General features: G+C 33.7%; 1 protein-coding gene across 1 annotated transcript in view; it reads left to right on the forward strand.

The window, feature by feature from the left end:
* The window catches only part of GRHL2 (grainyhead like transcription factor 2), a 759972-nt gene that overhangs the window by 240074 nt on the left and 504924 nt on the right, over positions 1 to 14974 (forward strand). The window lies entirely within an intron of this gene.

A 14974-nucleotide genomic window follows, 5' to 3' on the forward strand; every position in this document is an offset into this window, starting at 1 on the left:
AGTCCAGCTCACTGCAGTACCGGCACTTAGTGTGGGGAGAGACAGAGATTTGTACAACATGCAGGAAACAGATTGGAAACCCACTGACTGTGCTATTACTGCCAAGGTGTGTTCATGCAGTTGCTTTCATGAGGCAAGTACAGAAATGTGCACAGCCACAGAGGAAGACTTAGCAGACCCTTGTATCTGTGACCCTTGTGTCCTGAGAAGGGGTAGCAGCCAATATAAAAAAAAAACCTGATGACTGCCTAGATGTTGGCCTCCCTTGAACAGTGGTCATGTGAAAGGGAAATTAAAGAGATAATTTATTATGGGTAGATCGATGGCTGGCAAACAGGAAAAGATAAAAAAGCAGTTAGAACAAAAAAGTTTACTAACACATAGAAATAATCAAATAACTTAAAAGTAACATTCCAAAAGGACTCACAAAGCTGTTATTTCAGGACAGTTACAAATATTTATATGAAACACTACCCTCCACTGTGAGCTCTCTTTGGAAATAATGTATATTCTGGTGGCTACTAGATCCCTACATCTAGGATAGCAATGCCCTTGTACTTCCTGTTCCTCAGCACTGCCCTCTCCGGAGAAGGATATTATTGCTCACTAAAACACAACTCTCAGATTTGATAGCAAGACTGAATGCGTAAAGTGCACTTTTGGTGTAAAGGTATCTGCTTTTGCTACTTTCTAAGTCAGGCAAGGTAATCTGTCCACAAGTTTAATTGTTTTTTTGCTCTTTATTTGGTCATCACATTTCAAAAATTGTTTTCTGGCTTTTTCATTGTTATGTTTCTGGTTGCTAACTTCGAGGATACACTTTATTAATTAATATTTGCCCATGTGTAAGAGCCGTTGTCATGCATTTCTTACATGGGCCTGTTCAGTACTATCTCTCTCTCTCTCTCTCTCTCTCATGTGTCAAAGATAAAATAAAGTAGCTTTGACATGGTTTGAATGGACAATGCAATTAAATGATTTTTAATCACATCACCCTTCTCTCTGTAAACAGCTACACGGACTAATACAAATATATCTTGGGGTTCCTAAGACTACTTAATTCATCAGCTCAACACAGCCTTCGCTACAGTCCTTCCTAATACATCTGAATGTCAGATGTCAAATATTTAGTTTGCTACTTTACTCCTTCTTAATAAACAGAGACATCTTAAAGCTCTAAAGAGGTTGTCAGGAATTTATTTGCTTTAGTGCATTTATGAGTCATTTGCAGGCTGTCTTCAGCAAAATGAAACTCAAACAATGGTGATTATTATCAGGTTATGTTTGCATCACTGTAACCAGTATCATAGGTGTAGGACACTTTACAATTCAGTGAAAACAGTTAACTAAATCATGTTTTTAGAAAATAGTTAATGAAACAGACGCATTCAATGAAAGTGAATTTGCCAAGTCTTGGAGAAAGGGAAATATTGAAGTTTTGCATAAAAACTAAATATCTCTTTCTCCTTGAGCTAGTGACTTCATACCCAATTATAAAATATAGCTAGAGTGTGAAGTTGCAACTCCTTCTAACCAGCTTTGGGGGATGTAAAGATTTGTCCCCAGGTACTGTTTGCCATACAGGTCTTACCATATGTTGATAAGCTGCATTATTCAATGAAACATGAACAACAGAAAATAGTTTGGTAAACTGGGTTTCACCAACTTTCCCTTGTATCATACCCATTCAGAAAATTATTCAGAATTATTCAGAAAATAATACAAAATAATGTTTTTGTACATAATTTCCTAAGCTGTCACTTTTATTTACTGGGTATCTGATGTTACTAGTTTCCTTTGTCAGAAATACTCTGACCTTTTATTTATTTGATAGCCTTGTAAACTCACTGGACACAAATGTCCTTTTTCAGTAGCAACCTAAGAACACTGTTTGGACAAGATCATAGCTATACAGAAGACAAATGGAGGTGGAAGGAATCAAACCCTATATCCAACAATACAAGAAATAACTGATTCAGAGTTCAGAGCCTCAATAGTCTGGACTAACTGCTAACTTGTAATGCAAAAAAAAACATTTTGAAGCCTACCCTCCCCTCCCCAACATACATGAAGTCATAAAGCTTTTCATGATCATTGTTTTGGTTCAACCCATACATCCAACCAGTAGATACATCCACATTATGTGTATTTGTGAATTTGTTAACATATAAACATTCCTCCACTTTTACTCTTTTACCTACATAAAAGAACAAGATAGGTAGTTGCTGAGGATATTGCTTAGCAGTATATGCTTCAGATTGCATTTTCAAATGTGTACTAAATTTGCATAGATTCAGCATTATTTTTTCAAACCAACCACTTTGAACAACAGTCACTTATGATATGCTTAACATGAATAACATTCTGTACTTTCATACCATGTCATAGCACATTATCGTCATGCTTAACAGTGCTTGTGTACTGATATCATTTCCTCTATCCTTTTTTAGTAATACCTGAGCTCTTACTAATCAAAATTATGTTCGCATCCATAGATTTAGCTTCTGAGAAAACCTTTGTTAGTCAGCTTACCATCTCTACAGCCTCACTAAGCTTGTAACAGGAACAGGGTCATCTATTACAGACACTCTGCCACTAGTATCACTATCTCTTAATGGTGTTGTTTGTCTTTGGTTGTCCATTCCTGCTGGTCAAATGTTCAAACTGCTGCCCCCTTGGGATATAAAGCCAACAGGATTTTTCTTCTGCTTCTTTAAAGTTGTAAATGGCATGATCAGACATACATACTCAAGTAGCTTGGTTTTCACTGATCTGATCATACTAGTCTTGATCTGGATACAGGACTTGATGACACATAACAAATGATAGTAATTGTCACATCCTTATATCACAAGATACAGCACATGCTTTTCCATACTTATTAGCCTAGTAACTCACAATAAGTCACTCACTTTCTGAACATTTTAACTGATTTGCACATTTATTTATTTTTTATTTTTATTTTACATTTGTTAACCAGATAGTGTCCAGTTGTGCAAGTAGCCCATTTTCAGTGGGGACCCGGGAAGATAAGCTCCATAACAATTGTACAAAAAGATTATAAAAAAATTTTAAAGATTTACAAACAAAATACAAAAATGTTTGACAGTTGCCAACAATCACAATTTACAAAAAGGGAATGTAAAACAGAAAACGTTACATTTCTTAAGCCTTACTACAGACAGTAATATGAAACTGATTAGATATATAACTAAAAACGATTGTGGTATTTTCATTTGGTAGAAGTAACAGAAGGAAGATAGCAGAATAGAAAACATTTGATACATTCTTTCCTCTGATAGTGTACCTTTGGGACCAGGTCCATAAAACAGTTTGAGCTACATGACATTTGCCAGTTTTATCGTTTCCAGTTTGCACTTTCTGACTTTTGGTAAAGCTGATTTATATGCTGATGCTGTGTTTTATATGTCTATCTCCAGACATATTAAGTCCTATATAGAATGTGGTTTTCTGACCAAGGATAGCATTGCTAGTGCATTACTGGCAGCTGCATGTATAATATTATCATAACTGAAAATGATCGATCTTGCGCTCTAGGGACTTGACCATAAAGGCTTATTTCCACAATTCGTTTTTCAAGTTTTTCCACAAGCATTTCACCTATTTCATTTGTGGCTGACTGACAAGGTATAGACATAAAGTGTGTAATAATTTCTTTGCTACATAAATGTCTTACGTTTCTTTGACTTGAAATGAGGAAAATTTCTACTGACAGTTTGTAGTGTCAAAATTACATTCAAGATCAATAAAAATACATTACTATAGAGTAGATATCATTCGTATAGTTGTACTAATGTTAGAAGTGACGACTTCTATTACAAGGCTACAATAAGTCTTCAGTTCCCATATAATGCTTGACCACTGAACATAACCACTGACAAGGGGCTTCAGTTTTCTGTTTGCAGCTATGTCTCAGGTAACATATCACATACCCATGTGATATATATGCAACTACTTTTCTACAAAAGTGAAAAATACACACAGCAAGACTCTTCTAGTCCATTCTTCTCTAACTAGTTCATACGTTTGCAACAATGTTGGGCCATTTTGGTTTACTTTTCCTTAGCAGTGTTTGTCATAGGTAACAATGACCAACATAGTGTATAGCTAGCTACAGGATCTGTTCTCCATGGTCCGACTGGCTTTTTATATGACAACTATGAGTCTGTCAGCATTATCACATTGTTTACTTCTTCATATTTGATATTATTTGTGTGCTGTCAATGAACAGGGGCCACCATTGATACATGTCTGGGTTACTTTTCTTGGCTTCAAAACAGTTAGTAGCGATAGGTGTAAATAATTGGTGTTAAACTTTTTCTGTATGAGTACATGTTGAATGTTCTCACTCACACATTATGTTTTTTTCTATCTAAGAATATTCACATTAGGCTTAAGTTAGCAAATTTGGAAGCAATTGCTATCTATGGTGTCTGTGCTGCATTCTGGGGTTGGTACAAGAGGACAGTGTCTTGTCAGATATAATCTATTTGCCTCACTTCCTGGATGTGTTGGCAGTTCTTGAGCAACACCCATTAGGACACATTCTGCAACAATGTTTCTAATGGGATTTATAATATAAAAAGGTTACATGGAAACTTATGTAAGTAGTTTAACACTTTTGATATGTCCACATCTGTGACATATCTTTATTCCTACATACTTGATGAATGGTCTCTTACCTTGCCTTAGGACATGCTATGCCCATTTTGGTCAGTATATATTTCATCTTCAAAAACTTCACACTTGTGTGTCCTTTCTCTGTGCCTATACACTTTTAACCTGTTTATGACCGTAAGCACTCTGGATGCCTTTTTTTATCTCCATCCTAAAAACAATAAGCTCATGGAATTTACTGGTGTTTGATGAAATGCACACGGCCAGACACTAAGGGCAGACATCACTCCAAACATCATACTGAACTGAACGCTCCTGAAGTCTATTACTTGTGCTAAAAAACACTATGAATGTGTGATTTTATGGCATTTTATATATCTAAAAGTCTTTTTCCTATGCACAGTCACTGGCAAACCCTTTATTTTATCAACATTTTACTCATGCAAATACCTACTCTCCCATATTATTTCCTCGCCTGACAACCTATGATGCTTCTCTACCTTTTTTAGATAAGCACAGACAGCTTTTGTATACATGAGCAGGCATTGCAATTTAATGTGTTATATATTTATCCTTGTGTACATTACACAATAGCTTTAATAAATATGTGGACATCAGAGTGCAATTCACTGTGAGTTTTTCATTTGCTATAGCTCTACATTCTGCATGTACATGAGCCAGCAAGCATGTATGCTTTACTGCCAGATTTCTTTGAGCTGTGATGTACTTGACTTTTTCATGCTGCCTGTATTATTAAATGCACCAATGCAGTCATATAAGAAAAATATAGAACCAAAACGTCCAAGAGATGGTCAGTAAAGGCAAGTGACTAATAAACACAATGTTAGCGTACACAAAAGTTTTATTTCTGCTTTCGTCATGAGACTTCTTCAGAACATAATTCAAGCACAATACCAGTTTCCATATAAATAATAAATGAACAACCAAAAATCAATTATCCAATCAATTCCTTAATTTAACTAATTAATATCAAGCAATTAAACTAAATTAAAATGCTCTTATAAGGTGTACCTACTTAAACACAAAATCTGTAAAAATAAAATATTATACATATACCAATGACATTTAATTAATCTGACCAGTGTTTTTATTGAGACCAGGTTTTCTATATTTAAAAAAAAAACATTTAATATTAAAGGCCTCATTCAAACCTGGTCTTTTGTCTGAACCGAGTTTCACCTGCCATAAAGCCTCTCTTTGTTCTAGGAGATTTTTAAAATCCCCCCTCTGGTCCCCATTAACTACTTCTAAAATGGTAATGACACATTTCTTAAACTTACTACAATTAACTTAGTGTTTAAATAAAGCATTTTTGTCATCTCTAATTTTAATATTGTAAACATGTTCCCTTATCCTTTCTTTTAAAGTACGGGTAGCCATCCCTATGTAAAAAGCCCCACATCCGCTACAAAAACTAATATAAACTACCCCTCTTGTTTGACAATTTACATAACCTGGTACCTCAAATGTTCTATTTAAATGTTCACACATAATCTATGGTCCTTCGTAGATATATCTACAAAAATTTCAATGTCCACATTTGTGCACCCCCCTCCTATGTATGACCTGTATAGGGTTACTAACTTTGACATGACCTCTATATAATAAACTTTTAATATTATAATTATTTCTAAAAACTAATTTAGGTCTATCTCCCATAACTTTTAATAATTCATTATCTCCTTCTATAATTTTCCAATTATTCTCTAGTATATGCTTAATACCTGTATTGTCAACAGTCATATCGAGTGAACAAATAACTCCCTTTGCAACATTGTGCCTGGAAATATTGTTTCGATAGATGTTATTAAAATCCAATTTTGTTGACCCCACTAATAATGGTGGATATAAGTCATCTCGCTTAGTCAAAATTTCTTGACATAAGTTTTCTAAAAATGACATCATAACCTCTAGCAATAAACATACCAGTAATAAATTCAAACTCTCTTAATAAGTCATTATAGTCTGTAGTCATCCGACATGCTTTTATCAATTGCCCTTTAGGTATATTCTTTTTAACATGCATCGGATGATTACTATTGAAGTGCAAATAACCATTTGTAAAAGTCTTTTTACGAAAAATCTTACTATGTAATGATTTTGTTCTCTCATCCTACCTTAGTGAGACATTCAAAAAAATTAAATTTTCACCCTCATCTCCCATCATGAATTTCAAGAAAAACAAAATCAAATTCAGGTTCTTGACAAAGTCATCAACAGTGATACTATTTCCTTCAATGATAAACACCAAATCATCCACAAACGTAGAGTAAAAAAGAATGGTATATTCAATCTTTAACCTTTCCAGTATATTGACCTCCCACCATGCCATCACTATATTGGCATAAGCTGGGGCTGCTGATGACCCCATTGCAGCCCCCTTTTTTTGTCTATAATAGGAACCATTGAACAAAAAGAAATTGTTATTAAGCACTATCTCTAAAAATCTACAGACTAAATTAACTTTGAAAATTTCAATACTAGAATTAAATGATAGAAAATCCCTAACAGCTTCTACACCTTCATAGTGGGCAATGCAAGTAAATAATAACACTACATCTAAAGTGAACATAATGTGTTTAGCACTATCAAAGTGAAATTAAGAAAAAAATGTTTTTAACTTCGTTAAAAAATCCCAAGAATCTTTCAGATATGATTTTAAATTCTGCACGACCAGATTTAAAAAACATCAATCACTAATGCCATGCCTTCTGTTACCAAATGTGATAAAGACACTATTGGTCTGAAGGGAGGTTTTTCCAACTCTTTATGTGTTTCTGGTATTCCAAAAAGAACACCAACCCTTGGTTTTTCAACCGAACCAAAATCATATGATTCCAAATATTTCACCATTCATAAGTGCATCATACAACAAAGAATGAATACTCTGATTTTTTTCAAAAATATAACAATTATTCAATCAATTTCTTAATTTAACTAATTAATATCAATCAACTGAACTAAATTAAAATGCTCTTATTGCTCTTAAATTGATTGAATAATTCTGAATTGATTGAATAATTGATTTTTGGTTGTTCATTTATTATTTATATGGAAACTGGTATTGTGTTTGAATTATGTTCTGAAGAAGTCTCATGACGAAAGCAGAAATAAAACTTTTGTGTACGCTAGCATTGTGTTTATTAGTTGTTTGCCTTTATTGACCATCTTTTGGACATTTTGGCTCATTGTTTTGTGGTTCGCCCAAGTCACACTTTGCTTTTTTATTTTGTTTTGGTTTGTGGCATTTTGGATGGCCAAGGCAGCATTGGATCCTTTGATGGAATTGTCATTACATCCTACCCCTTCGGAGAAGGGAGGAGGGGTTTTACATGTTTTATTGACCACAATGAAAGATATTCAGAGATCTTTGCAGACTTTGGTTCTCAAACAACATGATACTTTTATTCATACCAACAATTCCACTCCAGGTTCCACTAGTTCTGATGACGATCAGAGGACCGTTGTAGAAGTGGAAGTGAAACATCCTAGAAATGTTACTCACAACAATGGTAATGGTGAGAGGGGACAGGGTGTCTCTTTTCACAATATTCGATCGGTTTTGAACACTAAGTATGACCCTTTCAAAAAAGCAGATTATAGGTCACTAGAGCTAAGACAGAAGACTTTAATTCAAAATGTGAGTTATCAGGTAAATTTTTGAAGAAATACAACTCAATGGACTTAGAGAACTGATACTTTGAAAGATGGATAAAATTACAAATTGTGCCTAAGGGTTTAAGGTTTTTTAAGTGCCCTAATGGCATTGACAGTAATGATTAATTTTTCACGACCTTAACTGCCTTCTTTAATAATGCCGGTATTGAGTTATTGAAATTACTTATTGAAAACAACAATAAAAAGATGGTAGTACTGAAGGATGACATACTTAAGGTTGATGCTGAAGTGAATGCTCTTTTGGTGAATTTTGGTGACAGTTCTAATTACAAGAGGGTTTTTAAGGAGACCGAGCAACATGTTAATGAAGTAACTGTTCGTAAACATAACAAGCTGCTACGGGATGTAGCAGCATATGAGAATAATACTTCTTATGCCCACTTTGATCCCATATTTATACATAAAGACAATAAGGATAGAGAGGGGATTTCTAAGGGTAGGTTTAGCCAAAATAAGCAGTTTCAACAAGGTTATAAACCTTTTAGTTGTAATGAAACATCTTGGAGTGTGTCTGGCCCTTTAAAAACTTTTTTTTTCAGAGTCTAGAGAAGGCTCAAGTTTCAGTGACGTGCAGGAAACAGCTCCTACAGTAATGGAGGAAGATGTGAGTAATCCCGTGAATTAACAAAAACTGGACAATGGTGCTCGAATGAAATCTTTTTTAAAAAAAGGATTCGAAGGGGTTAAAAACAAGGACCTTAAGAACCAGTGCTTTGACAACTTCAAATACATTGATGGATGACGAATAGTGAGTGGACATGACTGTTTTAGTGTTATAAACTTGCCCAATGTTGAATGAACAAACATGGAAAGCAAATATTGAGGTATGGTCTCAATTTTATACCAACCAAAAGGGCTGATTATACTAGAACTGTTATAGACATTAAAAAATATATACGTAATTTGAACCATCCGTTTTTTATGCACAATGTGAAAAAAAACAGTTAATATGTATGTAAAACCCTCTTCGGTTGCTCCAGTTTTAAACAACACTGTTAGTGTATATGAGGAGGTCTTTTTGAAAAAGGTTTTTACTTTATTAAATAAAAGGAATACAAAGTGGTTTGACAATTTAACTTATAAAGAACGAGAGGCCCTTCATGAGCTTAGGAGTAAGAGACATCTTAGGTTCATGAAGAGCGTCAAGGGTGGGAACATTGTCATTATGTCTGTTGAACAATATAATGACAGTATTAACATTTTGTTGAATAGCAATGATGAATACGAAGTAATTACTGATCATTATATTTTTGAAAGGAAAAGGAGTGTTCATTCTTTGTTTTATGATGCACTTATGAATGGTGAAATTGATTTGGAATTATATGATTTTTGTTTGGTTGAAAAACCAAGGGTTGGTGTTCTTTTTGGAATACCAAACACACATAAAGATTTGGAAAAACCTCCCTTCAGACCGATAGTGTCTTTGCCACATTCGGTAACAGAAGGCATGGCATTAGTGATTGATGCTTTTTTAAATCCGGTTGTGCAGAATTTAAAACCATATTTGATAGATTCTTGGGATTTTTTAACAAAGTTAAAAACATTTTTTTCTTCATTCCACTTTGATAGTGCTAAACACATTATGTTCACTTTAAATGTAGTGTCATTATTTACTTGCATTCCCCACTATGAAGGTGTTAAAGCTGTTAGGGATTTTCTATCATTTCATTATGGTATTGATATTTTCAAAGTTAATTTAGTCTGTAGATTTTTAGAGATAATGCTTAATAATTTCTTTTTGTTCAATGGTTCCTATTATAGACAAAAAAAGGGGGTTGCAATGGGGTCATCAGCAGCCCCAGCTTATGCCAATATAGTGATGGCATGGTGGGAGGTCACAATACTGGAAAAGTTAAAGAGTGAATATAACATACTTTTTTACTGTAGGTTTGTGGATGATTTGGTGTTTATCATTGAAGGAAATAGTATCACTGTTGATGATTTTGTCAAGAACCTGAATTTGATTTCTGTTTTTTTGAAATTCGTGATGGGAGATAAAGGTGAAAATTTAGATTTTTTGGACGTCTCACTAAGGTGGGATGAGCGAACAAAATCATTACATAGTAAGATTTTTCGTAAAAAGACTTTTATGAATGGTTATTTGTACTTCATTAGTAATCATCCAATGCATGTCAAAAAGAATATACCTAAAGGGCAATTGATAAGAGCATGTTGGATGACTACAGACTATAATGACTTATTAAGAGAGTTTGAATTTATTACTGGTATGTTTATTGCTAGGGGTAATGATAAGTCGTTTTTAGAAAACTTATATCAAGAAATTTTGCCTAAGTGAGATGACTTATATCCACCATTATTAGTGAGGTCAACAAAATTGGATTTTAATAACATCCATCGAAACAATATTTTCAGGCACAATGTTGCAAAGGGAGTTGTTTGTTCACTCGATATGACTGTTGACAATACAGGTATTAAGCATATACTAGAGAATAATTGGAAAATTATAGAAGGAGATAATGAATTATTAAAAGTTATGGGAGATAGACCTAAATTAGTTTTTAGAAATAATTCTAATATTAAAAGTTTGTTATATAGAGTTCATGCCAAAATTAGTAACCCTATACAGGTCGCACATAGAAGGGGGATGCACAAATGTGGACATTGCAATTTTTGTAGATATATCTATGAAGGACCATACATTATGTGTGAACATTTAAATAGAACATTTGAAGTACCCGGTTATGTAAATTGTCAAACAAGAGGGGTAGGTTATATTAGTTTTTGTAGCGGATGTGGGACTTCTTACGTAGGGATGACTGCCCGTACTTTAAAAGTAAAGATAAGGGAACATGTTTACAGTATTAAAATTAGAGATGACAAAAATGCTTTATTTAAACACTCGGTTAATTGTAGTAAGTTTAAGAAATTTGTCTTCACCATTTTAGAAGTAGTTAGTGGGGACCATAGGAGGGGGGGAGGGTTACAATTCTCCTAGAACAAAGAGTGGCTTTATGGCAAGGTAATTAAAAGGTTTTTTAAGTGCCCTAATGGCATTGACAGTAATGATTAATTTTTCACGACCTTAACTGCCTTCTTTAATAATGCCGGTATTGAGTTATTGAAATTACTTATTGAAAACAACAATAAAAAGATGGCAGTACTGAAGGATGACATACTTAAGGTTGATGCTGAAGTGAACGCTCTTTTGGTGAATTTTGGTGACAGTTCTAATTACAAGAGGGATTTTAAGGAGACCGAGCAACATGTTAATGAAGTAACTGTTCATAAACATAACAAGCTGCTACAGGATGTAGCAGCATATGAGAATAATACTGCTTATGCCCACTTTGATCCCATATTTATACATAAAGACAATAAGGATAGAGAGGGGATTTCTAAGGGTAGGTTTAGCCAAAATAAGCAGTTTCAACAAGGTTATAAACCTTTTAGTTGTAATGAAACATCTTGGAGTGTGTCTGGCCCTTTAAAAACTTTTTTTCAGAGTCTAGAGAAGGCTCAAGTTTCGGTGACGTGCAGGAAACAGCTCCTACAGTAATGGAGGAAGATGTGAGTAATCCTGTGAATGAACAAAAACTGGACAATGGTGCTCGAATGAAATCTTTTTTAAAAAAAGGATTCGAAGGGGTTAAAAACAAGGACCTTAAGAACCAGTGCTTTGACAACTTCAAATACATCGACGGATGACGAATAGTGAGTGGACATGACTGTTTTAGTGTTATAAACTTGTCCAATGTTGAATGAACAAACATGGAAATGCAAATATTGAGGTATGGTCTCAATTTTATACCAACCAAAAGGGCTGATTATACCAGAACTGTTATAGACATTAAAAAATATATACGTAATTTGAACCTTCCGTTTTTTATGAACAATGTGAAAAAAACAGTTAATATGTATGTAAAACCCTCTTCGGTTGCTCCAGTTTTAAACAACACTGTTAGTGTATATGAGGAGGTCTGTTTGAAAGAGGTTTTTACCTTATTAAATAAAAGGAATACAAAGTGGTTTGACAACTTAACTTATAAAGAACGAGAGGCCCTTCATGAGCTTAGGAGTAAGAGACATCTTAGGTTCATGAAGAGCGTCAAGGGTGGGAACATTGTCATTATGTCTGTTGAACAATATAATGACAGTATTAACGTTTTGTTGAATAGCAATGGTGAATACGAAGTAATTACTGATCATTATATTTTTGAAAAGAAAAGGAGTGTTCATTCTTTGTTTTATGATGCACTTATGAATGGTGAAATTGATTTGGAATTATATGATTTTTGTTTGGTTGAAAAACCAAGGGTTGGTGTTCTTTTTGGAATACCAAACACACATAAAGATTTGGAAAAACCTCCCTTCAGACCGATAGTGTCTTTGCCACATTCGGTAACAGAAGGCATGGCATTAGTGATTGATGCTTTTTTAAATCCGGTTGTGCAGAATTTAAAACCATATTCGAAAGATTCTTGGGATTTTTTAACAAAGTTAAAAACATTTTTTTCTTCATTCCACTTTGATAGTGCTAAACACATTATGTTCACTTTAAATGTAGTGTCATTATTTACTTGCATTCCCCACTATGAAGGTGTTAAAGCTGTTAGGGATTTTCTATCATTTCATTCTGGTATTGATATTTTCAAAGTTAATTTAGTCTGTAGATTTTTAGAGATAGTGCTTAATAATTTCTTTTTGTTCAATGGTTCCTATTATAGACAAAAAAAGGGGGTTGCAATGGGGTCATCAGCAGCCCCAGTTTATGCCAATATAGTGATGGCATGGTGGGAGGTCACTATACTGGAAAAGTTAAAGAGTGAATATAACATACTTTTTTACTGTAGGTTTGTGGATGATTTGGTGTTTATCATTGAAGGAAATAGTATCACTGTTGATGATTTTGTCAAGAACCTGAATTTGATTTCTGTTTTTTTGAAATTCGTGATGGGAGATAAAGGTGAAAATTTAGATTTTTTGGACGTCTCACTAAGGTGGGATGAGCGAGCAAAATCATTACATAGTAAGATTTTTCGTAAAAAGACTTTTATGAATGGTTATTTGCACTTCATTAGTAATCATCCAATGCATGTTAAAAAGAATATACCTAAAGGGCAATTGATAAGAGCATGTTGGATGACTACAGACTATAATGACTTATTAAGAGAGTTTGAATTTATTACTGGTATGTTTATTGCTAGGGGTAATGATAAGTCGTTTTTAGAAAACTTATATCAAGAAAGTTTGCCTAAGTGAGATGACTTATATCCACCATTATTAGTGAGGTCAACAAAATTGGATTTTAATAACATCCATCGAAACAATATTTTCAGGCACAATGTTGCAAAGGGAGTTGTTTGTTCACTCGATATGACTGTTGACAATACAGGTATTAAGCATATACTAGAGAATAATTGGAAAATTATAGAAGGAGATAATGAATTATTAAAAGTTATGGGAGATAGACCTAAATTAGTTTTTAGAAATAATTCTAATATTAAAAGTTTATTATATAGAGTTCATGTCAAAGTTAGTAACCCTATACAGGTCGCACATAGAAGGGGATGCACAAATGTGGACATTGCAATTTTTGTAGATATATCTATGAAGGACCATACATTATGTGTGAACATTTAAATAGAACATTTGAAGTACTCGGTTATGTAAATTGTCAAACAAGAGGGGTAGGTTATATTAGTTTTTGTAGTGGATGTGGGGCTTCTTACGTAGGGATGACTGCCCGTACTTTAAAAGTAAAGATAAGGGAACATGTTTACAGTATTAAAATTAGAGATGACAAAAATGCTTTATTTAAACACTAGGTTAATTGTAGTAAGTTTAAGAAATTTGTCTTCACCATTTTAGAAGTAGTTAGTGGGGACCAGAGGAGGGGGGGGGTTAAAATTCTCCTAGAACAAAGAGTGGCTTTGTGGCAGGTGACACTCGGTGCAGACAAAAGACCAGGTTTGAATGAGGCCATTAATATTAAATGTTTTTTAAAATATAGAAAACTTGGTCTTAATAAAAACACTGGTCAGATTAATTAAATTTCATTGGTATATGTATAATACTTTATTTTTAAGATTTTGTGTTTAAGTAGGTACACCTTTTAGGTTCACTATTTTAGCAATACAAGCATTTTAATTTAGTTTAATTGATTAATATTAATTAGTTAAATTAAGGAATTGATTGAATAATTGATTTTTGGTTGTTCATTTATTATTTATATGGAAACTGGTATTGTGTTTGAATTATGTTCTGAAGAAGTCTCACGACGAAAGCGGAAATAAAACTTTTGTGTACGCTAGCATTGTGTTTATTAGTCGCTTGCCTTTATTGACCATCTCTTGGACGTTTTGGTTCATTGTTTTGTGGTTTGCCCAAGTCACGCTTTGCTTTTTATTTTAAGAAAAACATAGGTTGATTAATTATTAAAGGAATTAAATGAATATGTTTTGTTTTAACTACTTCACACTAAGCTATGGAGTAAACAGCTTCAGCTTTTCAAATCATTAACAGTGCAATGGTGACATAGTTTTTCAACCACAGTGGTACAATCTACCAGCAGTATTCCTTATAAATACATATAACTAATGTTTTAAATTGTTTGAGCCTACCAAAATGTAATATAAGCCTGTACATTGGTACCAAATAATTAGACAAGTAAATGTAG

Source organism: Protopterus annectens, chromosome 3.part0 (genome assembly GCF_019279795.1).
Source record: "Protopterus annectens isolate FY-2018-M chromosome 3.part0, PAN1.0, whole genome shotgun sequence".
Lineage (NCBI taxonomy): Eukaryota > Metazoa > Chordata > Ceratodontiformes > Protopteridae > Protopterus > Protopterus annectens.